The sequence below is a fragment of the Pseudonaja textilis genome, chromosome 10 (genome assembly GCF_049901715.1).
Source record: "Pseudonaja textilis isolate UNSWEBS1 chromosome 10, rPseTex1.2, whole genome shotgun sequence".
NCBI classification, from domain to species: domain Eukaryota; kingdom Metazoa; phylum Chordata; class Lepidosauria; order Squamata; family Elapidae; genus Pseudonaja; species Pseudonaja textilis.
In genome coordinates, this window is record NC_141999.1 from 25,655,813 (window position 1) to 25,668,381 (window position 12,569).

Genomic DNA, 12,569 nt, shown 5'->3' on the forward strand with positions numbered 1-12,569 from the left:
GGCCTGCTTAGGAATGCAAGGACGTCCCTTTCCATTGCTCCCTCCCTCCCTCTCGCGACCGCTGCAGCCTCTCCATGGGAGTCCTCAAAATTCGGATGCCTGCTTCATAGTTACGGCAGCTTCCCCTGGGGGTCACCTGATCCCCTTTGGCAACCTTCTGCCAAGCCAAGTCAACAGGGAAGCAGATTCACTGAACCACCTTGTTACTAACTTAAGAACTGCGGTGATTCACTTAACAACTATGGCAAGAAAGGTCGTAATATGGGGCAAAACTCAACTTAGCAAATGTCTCACTTAGCAGCATAAATCTTGGGCTCAGTTGTGGTCATAAATGGAGGGCTACCTGTAATTTTCTTGAAGGTTAAAAAAAAAAGAGTTTTAAAGCTGGTTTGCAGCTTGATTGTTTTGGAGGAGGAGGACCTGTCAACAGGCAATGCCAACCTAATGCCAAGGGAGAAAAGGGGCAGCTTTATCTTCCTAGCCCCAAAAATCCCCAGGAAAAACGGGAGGAGGGGCGATACTCGCTTGATGGAAGACCTTCAGCAGTGAACTCTGCCCCCCCCTTTTCCAGAACCCAAAAGGAGGAGGGGGCAGCAGGACTCACCCAGGTCCTCTGCCATGCTGGCCAAGGGCTGTGTTTCTTAAGCGCCCACCGTTTTGGGGGTCAGGACAAAAAGGCTACCCTGATTGCATTTCATAGTGTGTTTGCACCCTGTGGTTTTAATGACTTTCCATTACTGTTTCTTTAAAAATGAAAATATGCCCTAAATATGCAACCCCTTGTTAGCTGTCTAGCTTGCTTTTCCTTCTGGAGCTCAAGGGCGGGTACTTCGTTCACATCTGTGCGGGGTGGGTGGCTCTGGCCCAAGGCTACCTCTGGGCTTCCATGGCTGAGGATGACTGGAACCCAGAACAGCATTTCTCAACCTTGGCAGCTTGAGGAGGCAGACCTTCTGGCCAGCAGATTCAGGGCAGCCGTGCTGAATTAAGACCAGCTCAAATTGTGCCTCCCCAGGTTCAGGGTTTGGAGTTTGATCTGGCAGCGGGGATCTCTCAACTGAAACCCAAATTGGCCCCTGAATTGAATGGGTTCTTCACGCAACCTTCTGATTTCAGCTCACTCCACCACACAAAGCCTTCCAGATGTGTCACACTTGGAACATGTATGACTGCACCCCTATAAACAATCTCATTGCAACAGCTGGTACGTAAACGATGCGCGCAGGGTTTCTGAAAACACTCAGCCTCCAGGAATGGCATTGCGGGTGGGGAGCAAGCTGCATCCCCTCTGTGAGTGCGTGTGGGGGGAGGAGGGGATGTGCAGCCTAGGGCAGGAACAGGACTCCTTATCTGGGTAAGTGTGTCAGGGAAGGGACGCAGCTGAGTTTTGTGTGTGTGAAAGGTGACTGCAGGCGCTGCGCATTCCTACATTCTCCGCCTGCCTGCCTCGCGTGCCAGGAACTGCTGGCAGCAGCAGCCCAGCCTTTCCCCACCGGGCTGTGGGTTCTGGCCCCGGTCCAGAAACATTTGGCCTCTGGCCTCCGTAAACAACAACAGCCAGAATTGGAAGCTGAAACATGTTGCTAAGAGACGGATGTTTTACTCCTGAGAAAATGGGGCCTCCGGGCTGGGAGGGGCTGAGAATGGGGTGGGGGGGGGCGGAGGGAGAAAGCAAAGGGGAGGTGAGTAGGTCTCAGGAGGGGGGGGGGGCTGCTGAAATCCCCTCTCCAAACAGGCTCCACTAGAGCCGAAACCGCATCGTTCTGGCACCAGGGAAAACCTTTTAAGTTGCATTCTAGTGGTATTGCCTTATTTATTTAGTTTTATTAGTTGATGATATAAAATACAAACATACAAAAGGAAATAACAGGAAAAATAAGGGAGGAAAAAATGTATGGAAAAGGGGGGGAAAAGAAGGAAAAGGCCTTGGCTTCCAACTCCCTTTGGGTGCAATAGGATAAGAGAACATCAAACCTCCACTTTTTTTACTTTTGCATGGTGTAAACTAGCCATTCCTATAACAACAGATCTATCTAATCGGTATAGCCCAAAATCAGAGTTTCATTTTTTTCCCACCTCAAGCATAAAGTCCAGAAGCGGTTTCCCAATAGAAACAAAAGTAGTTATGATTTTTTTTTCTTTAATCAAAGCTGTCTGTTTCGGCGTCTCCGCTAACTCCACCAGCCTTTGCAGCCCTTCGTCTCTGGTGGGAATCAAGGCGTCCTTCCACTTCTGCGCATAAAGTCGTCTTGCTGCCATCAACAGGCATAACATCAAAGTTCCAATCCCCCCCTCCCCCCCCCCCCTCCAAGTCTTTTTCCATTCATTCTTGTGGTATTGCTTTAGGTTGTGGTTGACCAACCTTTTGGCTTGCCTAAGCAGCACTGAGGGAAGAGGAATTATCTTGGGCCACAGATAAAAGGTATTCTATAGAGTGTATATAAATCACTAGCTTCCTTTATTTTTTAATACTTTTTATTATCTTAAGGGCCGCACTACCAATTGCCCAGGGCTGTGTGCCTCCTTTCTTCTCTTGGTGCGTTTAGAGTAAAGCACCCAGACAGACAGTTGCTGCTATTGGGCAATTTAAAAATTGTGTTAATTAAATAAAAAAATAAATCAAAATAATAAATGGTTGCACAGCTGGTACTCTCGCCACAACTTAGCACCCCGTTCTGCCTTTCCTGCCTCAGTGGGCCTTACGGCTGTTTTCTCCCCGCCGCTGGTTCTTTTCCTGCCCAGGGTCAAAACGCAGCTTAGTACACACCCTGCCTATTTCCATGCCTGTCCTACAGCTTCCCCTCTCTCTGCCTTTCTGTCTCCTGTGCCCTCTGGGGTGCCTGCGTGGTACCAAGGCCATTTATGTACACCAGACCTACATCTCTGGGGAGTGCGATGCCTCCGTGGTTAAAGACTTGTCAGATGGAGAGTTGACAGCCCAGGTTTGAGACTGAGTGCCATGCGATGGAATGAACCCCCATTCCTTGTTCCAGCTCCTGCCCACCCAGCAGTTTGAGTGGATAAATGGGAGCCATGTGCCTCAGTGTACAGTCATGCTGGCCACATGACCATGGGAGGTGTCTTCGGACAATGCTGGCTTCCTTGGCCAGGAAGCGGAGATGAGCAACCTCCCTGGAGTGTTGGACTTGCTGCATGTTATAATTGCAAAGCTCCAACCTAGGAAAGGACATGCCGTGGAGACCCACCTGGGCACCAGGAATGAATTCCTGGCCTCAGCCTAGCACAGCCCCGGAGTGCTGCATCTATGGAAGGGTGTCTCTGGATTGGCTGCAGGAATGGGGGAATTTTCCGAGACCTGCAATGTGCTACACGTGTGAATGGCTCTTTCATCCCTCCCCAACCAGGCACCGGCTTCCATTCAGCCTTGGTGGTGCAATGGTTAGAGTGCGGTGCTGCAGGCCGCTTCTGCTGACTATCAACTGTTCAAATCTCACCAGGCTCAAGGTTGACTTCCGAGGTGGGTAAAAGGAGGACCCAGATTGTTGTGGGGAAATATGCTGACTCTGTAAAGTGCTTAGAGAGGGCTGGAAAGCACTATAAAGCGGTATATAAGTCTAAGGGCTATTTCTAAGGGCTTATTCCCTTGGCTGAATTTCTGCCCGAGTTCCCCAGGGAAGCACATCGGCTGGAAAAGAGCAAGCAACTGCCAGTGGGACCAACGAGCAGCTTCATCTTCCTGCAGGGTGGCCCTGGGAGGGACGACTGGACCTGCAGCTCTGCATGTGCTGCTCAGGGGTGCTGGCAGGCTCAGAAAAGCCGCCAACGGGGCCCAGCAGCTTTGTCTTCAGCCAGACCTGCAAAGGCAGCGATGGGGCTGGTTGGAGATCCAGACTACCCAGGCCAGTGATTGAATTACCTAGCAGCAAACTGAGGTGGGGGTGCTGCCTGCAAAGGGGCCACCTGGTTCAGTCTCTCTGGGTCTCAGAGCTTCCCCCAATCAACCCCCCCCCCAAAAAAAACCCTTCCTGTTCAGGTCCCAAAGGTGCTTCTGGCTGAGGCTGCTTGGGAGCCGGCAGAGAGGTTTCCACCATATCGTGTGTAGTATGTATGTGTGTGTGTGTGTGTTTCAAAAGCTGCCCTTCCTACGGGTGCTCTTCTCTGTGCAGGCCGCCCGTAGGGGGCGGGGGGGGGGGCGGGGGGAGTGTCCTGATGCTGAGTCCTGTGGGCTGTAGGAAGAGTCGGTCACTCCGTCTGGCTGTTCTTTCCGGACGGTCAGCAGGCAAAGCTCACAGGTGGTGGGATGGCCGCAGTTGGAGGACCGAAGGGGCCAAGCCAAGGCAGGCAACGGGGACCGGGCTGAGGGGCTGAGAGCCCCCGCAGGAGCCTTCTCGGAGGAGCTGCAAGAGAGTCCCGCAGACGAGGCCGCAGCGATCTATGTGACTGGCCCGCGGCGAATTCCCGGAAGGCGCCGTGTCCTCCGCATCCCTTTGGACGTTCAGCTGGGTCGGAGGAGCGCGGCCCTCGGGCGTCCTCTGGCGGAGAAGCCCCTCCGGTCATTCGAGGTGGACGCTGCGCCCCGTCGGAGCGGCTCGCAGAGGGCGACGGGTCCCCCGGAAGGACCCCGAGCAGCCCCAACCTGGAGCCCCCGGACAGAGAGCGCAAGCCTGTCTTCCCTCCCGCCGCGCGGTTGCGGAGGGCTGGGCGGGGAAAGAGCCAAGTCCTCCTCGGGATCGCGGCGGGCGAAGAACGCGGATCTTCAGGTCCAGGATCCCGACGCTCCGCTCCAGCTGCGGCGCCCTCCATAGTCTCGATCCGCGACCGGGGCGCGCCCCTTGGGGGGCAGAGGCTGCCGAGGCCGTTTCGGGCCGCCTGGGCCCCGCCGGCCTCTGATTCAGACGCTGCGCCGGCGCCCGCGTCATCCCGGCTGGGCCGCAGCTCCAGAGGATGCTATTTCTGGTGCGGCGGCTCTAAAAATAGCGCGGGGGCCGGCGCGGCTCCCTCTTGCGCGCTGCGCGTCAGCCGCGCTATTCATAGCCCTGCGCCTCGCGCGCGCGCTCGCCCGTGAAGCCGCGGCCCGCCGGACCGAGCCTGCCGCCGCTGCTGCGGCTGACGGCATTCCGCCGCCCCGCCCGCCTTGCGCCGCCCAGCCGCGCACCGGCTTCACGCGCATCTCAGCGTGGAGGCGCGCACGTCTCTCCGCCCCCCGCCCCGTCGGGTACATTCACAAGTGACGCGGAGAACCGCCTCCTGGTCTCGGATGAGTCACCGGTGAGGTAAAAGCCGGCCTCAGCCGAGGAGGGGCTGATGGCGTCGGTGCCCGTCGCCCAGCTGGTCCGGGAAGCTAAAAAAGCAGCGCGAGGAACGTCAGCCGCGTCATGCCGCACAGAGCCTCCTTGGGTAGGGGCAGTCTACCTGGAGGGCAGGCCGTGGCAGGGCCGGGCCTCGCTTTGCACCCTTTCCCATCGGGCGGCCACGTTTCCTTGTCAGGCGGCCGGAGAGCGAGGGAAACTCGCGAGGGTGTTTCAAAAAGACCTTTTTAATGCTCCTTCAGGTGGTACTTAAGCCTCGGGACCCTTTGCCAGCCACCATCTGTGCCAGGGCTGGGACCTGAAGCTACCGTGAGGGTCGAAGGAGATGTCGGCGAGGAGAAGGCTGCTCACCACCGGGCAGCCTTGCTAGCCTTCCCGTCCACATCCCCACCCCCCCACCCCGGGATTATGGGTCACCGAGTCAGGGTCAACGCTTAGCGACCACACAGACTTCCTCCAAGGGCACCGGGCACCCCAACAGACATTCCCCCAGTCGCTTCTTCTTGTTATAGGAGGGACAGACGGCTGGGGAATTCTGGGAGTGGAAGTCCACACAAGCTGCCAAGTATGAAAAACAGTGGAAAGGGGCCAAAAGACTCCCTGCGTTCCCTTCCTCACAGAACCCCCCCCCCGGCTCCTTCTCCCATTTGCAGCCCGGGCCCCTCGTTGCATCCAGCGCTGCCTCTCAAAAAGGGCGCAGCGCGTTGCAAAACTCGTGGCCGTAAGCAGTAGATGCACTGATTAGACGCAGGAAGCCCAGGCAGGATTCCCGCTGGTGGAGAAAGAGCAGGATACGCAGCCTTTGGGGTCGTTTGGTTCCGCCCCCCATCCCAGCCTCATCCCACCCGGCCACCAGGAAGGCCCCACTCGGTTGAATCCACAGGTTTACGGGGGAGCTACCACCAGCGTCGCTTACTGGCGTGGGCCGGCGGGCTTAGCTGCTTCTCCCCCGAGGGCTCCGTGAGGGGAAGGGCACCGGGCGCGGTGGTGAGGTGGGCTCCGGTGCGCGAAGGGAAGGAACCAGCGGGCTACAGGCGCCTTTCCTCGCGGCGCTCTTCCCCACGCGCGCGGCGTTTGCTTTAAAGCCCCGCGTGGCGTTAAACGACCACAGGTGGCGTCAAAGGGACCCGAGGCGCCCCTCCCGGCCCAGGAGCCTCCCAAATACGGCCGGCTGAACCGAGGGAGCTGAGCGGCGGCTGAAGTCTGTCCAGACTGAAGGCAAGTAGCAACTTCCCGACGCCCGCGAACACCGCGGCGAGGAAGGCAGCTTTTCCGCGGGGGAGCCGGGAGGGGGAGGAGGAGGGGAAGGGTCTCCGCCCCCTTCGTGGCTCAAAGCAACCTGCAGCTCTGTCGTCCGCCTGCTCTGAGTCCCGCCCGAGGCGACCGCGTTTCCCACCGTTGCGCTCCCCACGAGGTGCACCCAGGGCCCGAGAGGCTGCCGTGTAACACCCGCAGACCCCCGCCTGGCCTGTCGGGACCCTTCCAGTTGCCCTTGAGGGCTGACAGGAGGGGCCCTTAAAAGCTCACCATCCGAGGCCCCTGAGCATTTGCCCCCATGGGGGGGGGGGAGAGGCGTGGCTGCGCGCTGAGCCTGCGCTGCAACTACATAGATCCTAAAGTCCTGGCTAAGTCTCGGCCACTGTTGCAATTGTTTCCACAGTTTCTACTGAAATATGCAGTATTTCTATATTTGTTGGAAACAGTTGTATTGTACCTCTTAAACCAATAGGTTAAAAACAGCAGTGCTATAATGGATAAAAACCTAGACTAAATTCTTAATACTAGGCGAGGTCAGCAAAGTTTCCTAGAAGAAAACTTTTCAGTTGGAAAGGAGCAAAAACGGCAGGTCCGTGTAGCTTTTGCCTCGTCCTCCTGAGGTCAGTGGGTCCCCCACCAAAAGGCAGAAGGCCGACTGCCCCCCCCCTCCCCAGGGGTTATTGGGGGGGACAGCAGAGAGGAGCTGTCCACCTGCAGGGCTCCTTCCATAGTGGTGGGGGGGATGTGTGTGTGTGTGGGGGGGCCACCTCATGCTCCCCATCCTGTGTTCACAGTCAAGGTTTCATGTGCAGCCATAAAAATGCAGGGAATCCCGGTTAAGCATAATGGGGCCTTGCCACGCAGGACCAAACGGGAGATGGGTGCCACCCCACTGCCACCCTCGTGCCACGAGGACTCCTGCCCTTCCCCTACTGGCCCGGGCAGGAGCCTGGGGTGCAGGGGCTTGGCTGTCTCCCCCCCCCACACCCACTTTGGGGGCTGGCTGGGGGTGTTTCTTTCCAATCGGCTGTGCCCCATTGCTTCTCCTCTCTGCCCCCTTTGGGCTGGCCCCTCTCCGTCCCTTCCCTAGATGCTCTTTGCTTTCCATGCTCCGAAAGCAGGTCCAAGGGGGACGGAGAGGGCAGCTTCTCAGCTTTGCCCATTCTGGGCCTGCTGCTGTCTGCCCGCTCCTGCCTCTCCCTTGCCCCATTAAAGCTGAACTCCCCACCTGACGTTTGTCCAGCTCCGATCTCACCCCCAGCCCTTCTCTGAGCAGCTGGGAAGCCAGGAGGAGACAGGCCATGGCTGGGTACCTGCTGGCACTTGCCATCCTCGTCTGCATCCAGGTGAGAAACTGGGGGGTTCCCTGGTGAGGGGGGGTCTTGCCTGGGACCCACTCCTCCCAGGCAGTTTTCTTCCAAACAAGGAAAACAACCACAGCCGCAGAATGTGCGACCCTCTGCTCTGGATAAGAGTCCTACACAGTTTCAGGAGACGGGAATTTCTTCTGCCCTTCACAGCTGGGCGGCTTGGCTCCCTGGGAGGAGAGGCGGCTCTGCTGGCTTCAGCCAGGAGCTTTCCTTCAGAAGTTGTCCCAGGTGCTGCTGCTGCTGCTGCTCCCCGTGAAGGGAGGGGCAGAGAATCGGGCCCCTGGTGCTGGAAGCGGGAGGTGGGCAAGGAGGACAAGGGCACTGCAGGCAGGGCAGAACCAAGCACTCCTGACACAGATGGAGGTCAATCTGCCAGGGGCATGGAAAAGGCTTTAGGTAACAGATAATCTGAGTTGGAAGGGACCTTGCAGATCATCAAGTCCAACCCCACCCAGCCCTGCCCAAGCAGGAGACCCTACACCATTCCTGACCGATGGGAGTCCAGTCTCTTCTTGAAAGCTTCCAGGGATGAAGCTCCCACGACTTCTGTTCCACGGGTTGATGGTTCTCACTGTCGGAAAGTTTCTCCTTATTTCCAGGTTGAATCTCTCCTTGGTCAGTTTCCATCCATTCTTCCCGGGTGCCTGGACATCTCGCCTTGCAGGCTGCAAAGGGGTGGCAGCTCTGACCTCGGGGCAGAGGGGTGCTCAGGATGGGTCTGGGTCTTCTGAGGGCTGACCCTCAGCCACTGGAGCTTTCCCAAGGCACGATGCCCGGTCCTTAGTGGTCTAGATCCCAAGTTCCTCTTCTGATGGCACAGCTCCCTGTGAACGGCCAGGCCTACTGGGGTGGACCATGCGGGCAGTGGCGGCAGCCTCTCCACTCACCTATGTTGTTGCCACCTGGCTTGATTGGCAGGAGGATGCACAGAGCAGCCCCTGGCGCGAAAAGCCACTTGCCCCAGCAGGGGACCCAGGTGCCTGGCTGCATCTCCCTCTAGTGGTCACTGGTGGTATGGAGGTTTCAAAAGTTAGCGGTTGCATTGTGACCACCAAGGAGAAGGCAATGGGCCCAGGTTTAAACCGTTCTACGCCAACAGTTTTCAAACTCGGCCACTTTGGAACATGTGGACTTCCAGTCCGTGCTGACTGGGGAATTCTGAGAAAGTCTGCATTGAAGTGCCTAAGTTTGAAGAACACTGACCCCGCCACGCAGACGGAGGACTCTAAGGGCGGCTTGGACGCGTCCTTCCCTTTGGCACTTCCTGGGTCTCTCGTTTTCCTCCCCATCTGTGATGCACCTGGGCCGGGCCCTTTGCTAACTGGGCCTTTCTTCCCCGGCAGGGCTGGTTGTCAGGGCAGGAAGGAGGGCAAGTATCCCGTTCCCCTTCTAAGATCTCATCTGGTAAATGAGGGGCGGGGGGTACCCAGAGCATCATTCCTGCCCTCGAAAAGAGCAGGGGGCAGGCAAGGGACCCCCAGCTCTGCCCCCACCCCTCTGCCAGAGTCTCTGGGCGAGATCTCTGGCAGAAATGCTGCTCTGCCACCTGCATGTTCGGAGCATGTGGTAAAGGGCTCCCTGGGCAGGGCGGAGTCCTCCTGGCCCCGGTTGCACCACGCAGCAGCGTTTTTCTCATGGGGTGGGGGTTGGAGGGGAGATGTGGCCCAGTGGGAGGAGGGTCTACCTGGCCCCCTCCTGGCTTTTTCCCAACCCGGGGAAGGAAGGCGGTTGCCCTTTGGGGTCAAGGCAAGAGGCAAGGAGGGGCCCCGAAGGCCAGGGCGCACCTGACCCTCTTTCTCCCTTCCCCAGAGGCACCTGCCAGCCCAGGGAGGTGCTGGTCAACGTCCACAAGGAGCCCCCACAGGGCTCAGGCCACTTCTTCAAGCCCTCCTGTGTGGCTCTGCAGCGATGCGCCGGCTGCTGCAGTGACGAGGCCGTGCAGTGTTCCGCTGGGCAGAAGCGCACCGTCAGTCTGCAGGTGAGGGGCCAATCCTGCCTCTGGGGGAGGGGGGGTCAGGATGCTCTTGGGGGCCGGGAGGAGCAGAGCCCGGCCTGGGTCTGCTGCTGGAGCGCACCTAACAGCTGCTCCTCTCCTCGGGTAGATCATGCGGGTGAGCTCCAGCACACAGACCTCGCAGCTGGAAAAGGAGGACTTCACGGAGCATGTGACGTGTGAATGCAGGTGAGGGAGGGGCCAAACGACAGCCCCACCCCCCGGATGGCTAGTCAGGGGACGGGTGGGGAGAATTGCTGGAGGTGGAAGAGGACAAGCAGTTCGTGGCTCACAGTCCTCACCCCCCGCCCTCCCCTGCTTGCTTGCTTCTCCCATCTTTTCCCACCCTGCGCAAGGGAGGCTGCTGCAGAGGCCTCGGAGCAGCGGGAGGGTGTGGGAGGGCCCAGGCCTGTGCAGGTTGTGGGGGGTGCCTCCTTTTCTTCCTCCTCCACCTGGAGACCCCAGACCTGGGTCGGGTTCGGTGCCTGCTGCTGGCCATGCAGAACCACTCTCCTTTTTTCCAGGCCTCAGAACGTAAACAAGGCAAAGAGCGGGAAGTGCAAGAGGTACCCGGGGTGGGGCTGGGGGTTAATGGAGTTGTAAGGGACCTTGGAGGTCTTCTAGTCCCAACCCCTGGCTCAGGTTGGCCCAGGCCAGGCGCGGAGGGTGGGGCAGGGGGGCGGGAGCTGTCTCAGAACTGCTTCCCCAAGACGGCTGTTTGAGCTGAATTCCTCTCCCCCCCCCCCCGCCCCCTTGCAGGAGGAGCCAAGGAAAAGGGCAGCCGAGAGCCAGGCTTCCCTTTGTCTGAGCAGCCTCTGACTCCAGCAGCCCTTCCAGGCTGCCCACTCCATGGAGGGGGGGGGGGGAGGCTCTGGTCTGCAGAGGCCGGCTGGGGTGGCCCTGGGTGGGGGGGGAAGGGGGGAGCATCACCAACCTCTGGAGAAGTTGCTGCGTGTCCATGTGTCTCCCCCACGTTTGCTGAACTACAAAGCACATCACTCCCAGCAAGCAAGGCCAGAACTGAAGACCACCCCGTGAGGCTCCCTTTTCCAAAACCCAGCAACAGAGCTTGAATTTATTTTTCTTACCTCTGAAAGCCAAGCTTGACCAGCCTTTTGCCATTCTCCGTCAGCTAGAATGGCTTTCAATACAATTGTCCTGGTAATGCTCAATTTTTAAAATTAGACTTTGATCTCTCCCAGCCCCTCATGAGGGGAAAACGTCCAGTTTCTTTTAAAGAATGTGGAATTGTGCCTTTTAGCCCTGGATCTGCAGGATTGTTAAAGAGCCTTGGAATAAAAACGTATAAACTGCATGCGGCTTCCTTGCTTTGCTTTCGGTGTACGATAGGTGGCGCTGTTCTGTAAGGACTGCTAGTTTCGAAGCAACCTCCGTGTCCTGCAAGACTTGAACCCAGACCTGAGTTTGAGTTCTTAGGAGGTAGTTCGCGATCCCGGCTTGGGGCTGTGACGGCAAAACCTCAGCTCAGTTTCACTGAGGGCCCTTGGGGAGGCCAAACTCCACCCGCCGGGACCCCCCGCCTGGGTGAGAATTCTTTGTCCCAGAATTGGCAGGCGTGGAGGGCAGCCCTCCCCCCAGCTCAGGGTCTGCCCTCCTGGCAGCCATGGGAGGGACGGTGCGCTCGGCAGCCTGGAAAAGGGGCAGCTCGTTCCCGGAAGAGGAGCAACCGTGCGAGTGGCCGCCCTGGGCCTCCCTCTGAGGAGACCCGCAGGCTCTGGAAGCCCTGCCTGTCCTTGAAAGCCAGCCAGCCAGCCCCCCCTTGAACATTGTGCTGGTAGTCCTCAACTTATGACCGCAATGGAGCCCAGCATTTCTGTTAAGTGAGACACTTAAGTGAATTTTGTCCCATCTTATGATCTTCCTTGCTGCAGTTAAGTGAATCAGTGCAGTTGATAAGTTAGAAAACTGGTCGTTAAGTGAGTCTGACTTCCAGAAAGTGGCCAAAGGGGACCGCAGCCACGATCCTAAGTGTGAGCCGGCTGCCAAGCCTCTGAAGTTCGATCACGTGATCATGGGGATGCTTCAAAGAACGGTCGTAACGGCCTCTAAATGAACCGCTGTAAGTCGAGGACTCTCTGAGGCTTCCGGAGGTTGCGGGCAGTCGGGGCTGTCGCCCTCCGGACAGAGCAGGCCGCTCCCACCTCCAGCCAGCCCAGCCCAGGGGGGCCCCTACAGCCAGAGAGGCCGAAGCCCCGGGCCTTGCTCCGTTTCCTTGGCAACCCAGCCATCAAGGCGCCGATTGGGCGGAGCCCGTGAGGCTGAAACTCCGTTTGCCCCCGGCGGATCCTCGAGTGCTGCCCCCGCGTGGCGCCTCCAGGCCCTGCCCCACGTACAGAGGCAGCCCGGCCTTCTGCGCCGGCGGGGCGGCGGGGGGGGGACACCGGGAGGGGGAGGAGCCGCTCAGTCAGCGCACTCTGCACCGGCTCAGAGGCCCCCTCCGCTCTGGGGCAGGGCGAGACCGGGGGGCGAGGCGGGGCCATTCCAGAGACGTGCGTCACGCGGGGAGCGCGGAGGCCGCCGGGAGTGGGAGCGCGGCGCCGGGGCGGCTCCAGGGGCGCGCCCCTTTCTCCCCGCGCCCCATCCCCAGCCGGCCTCCGCATCGTGTCGGCTCCGAGGCCGCGGCGGACCCCGGCCGACCGTTCGCCCGGGCAAAAGCCG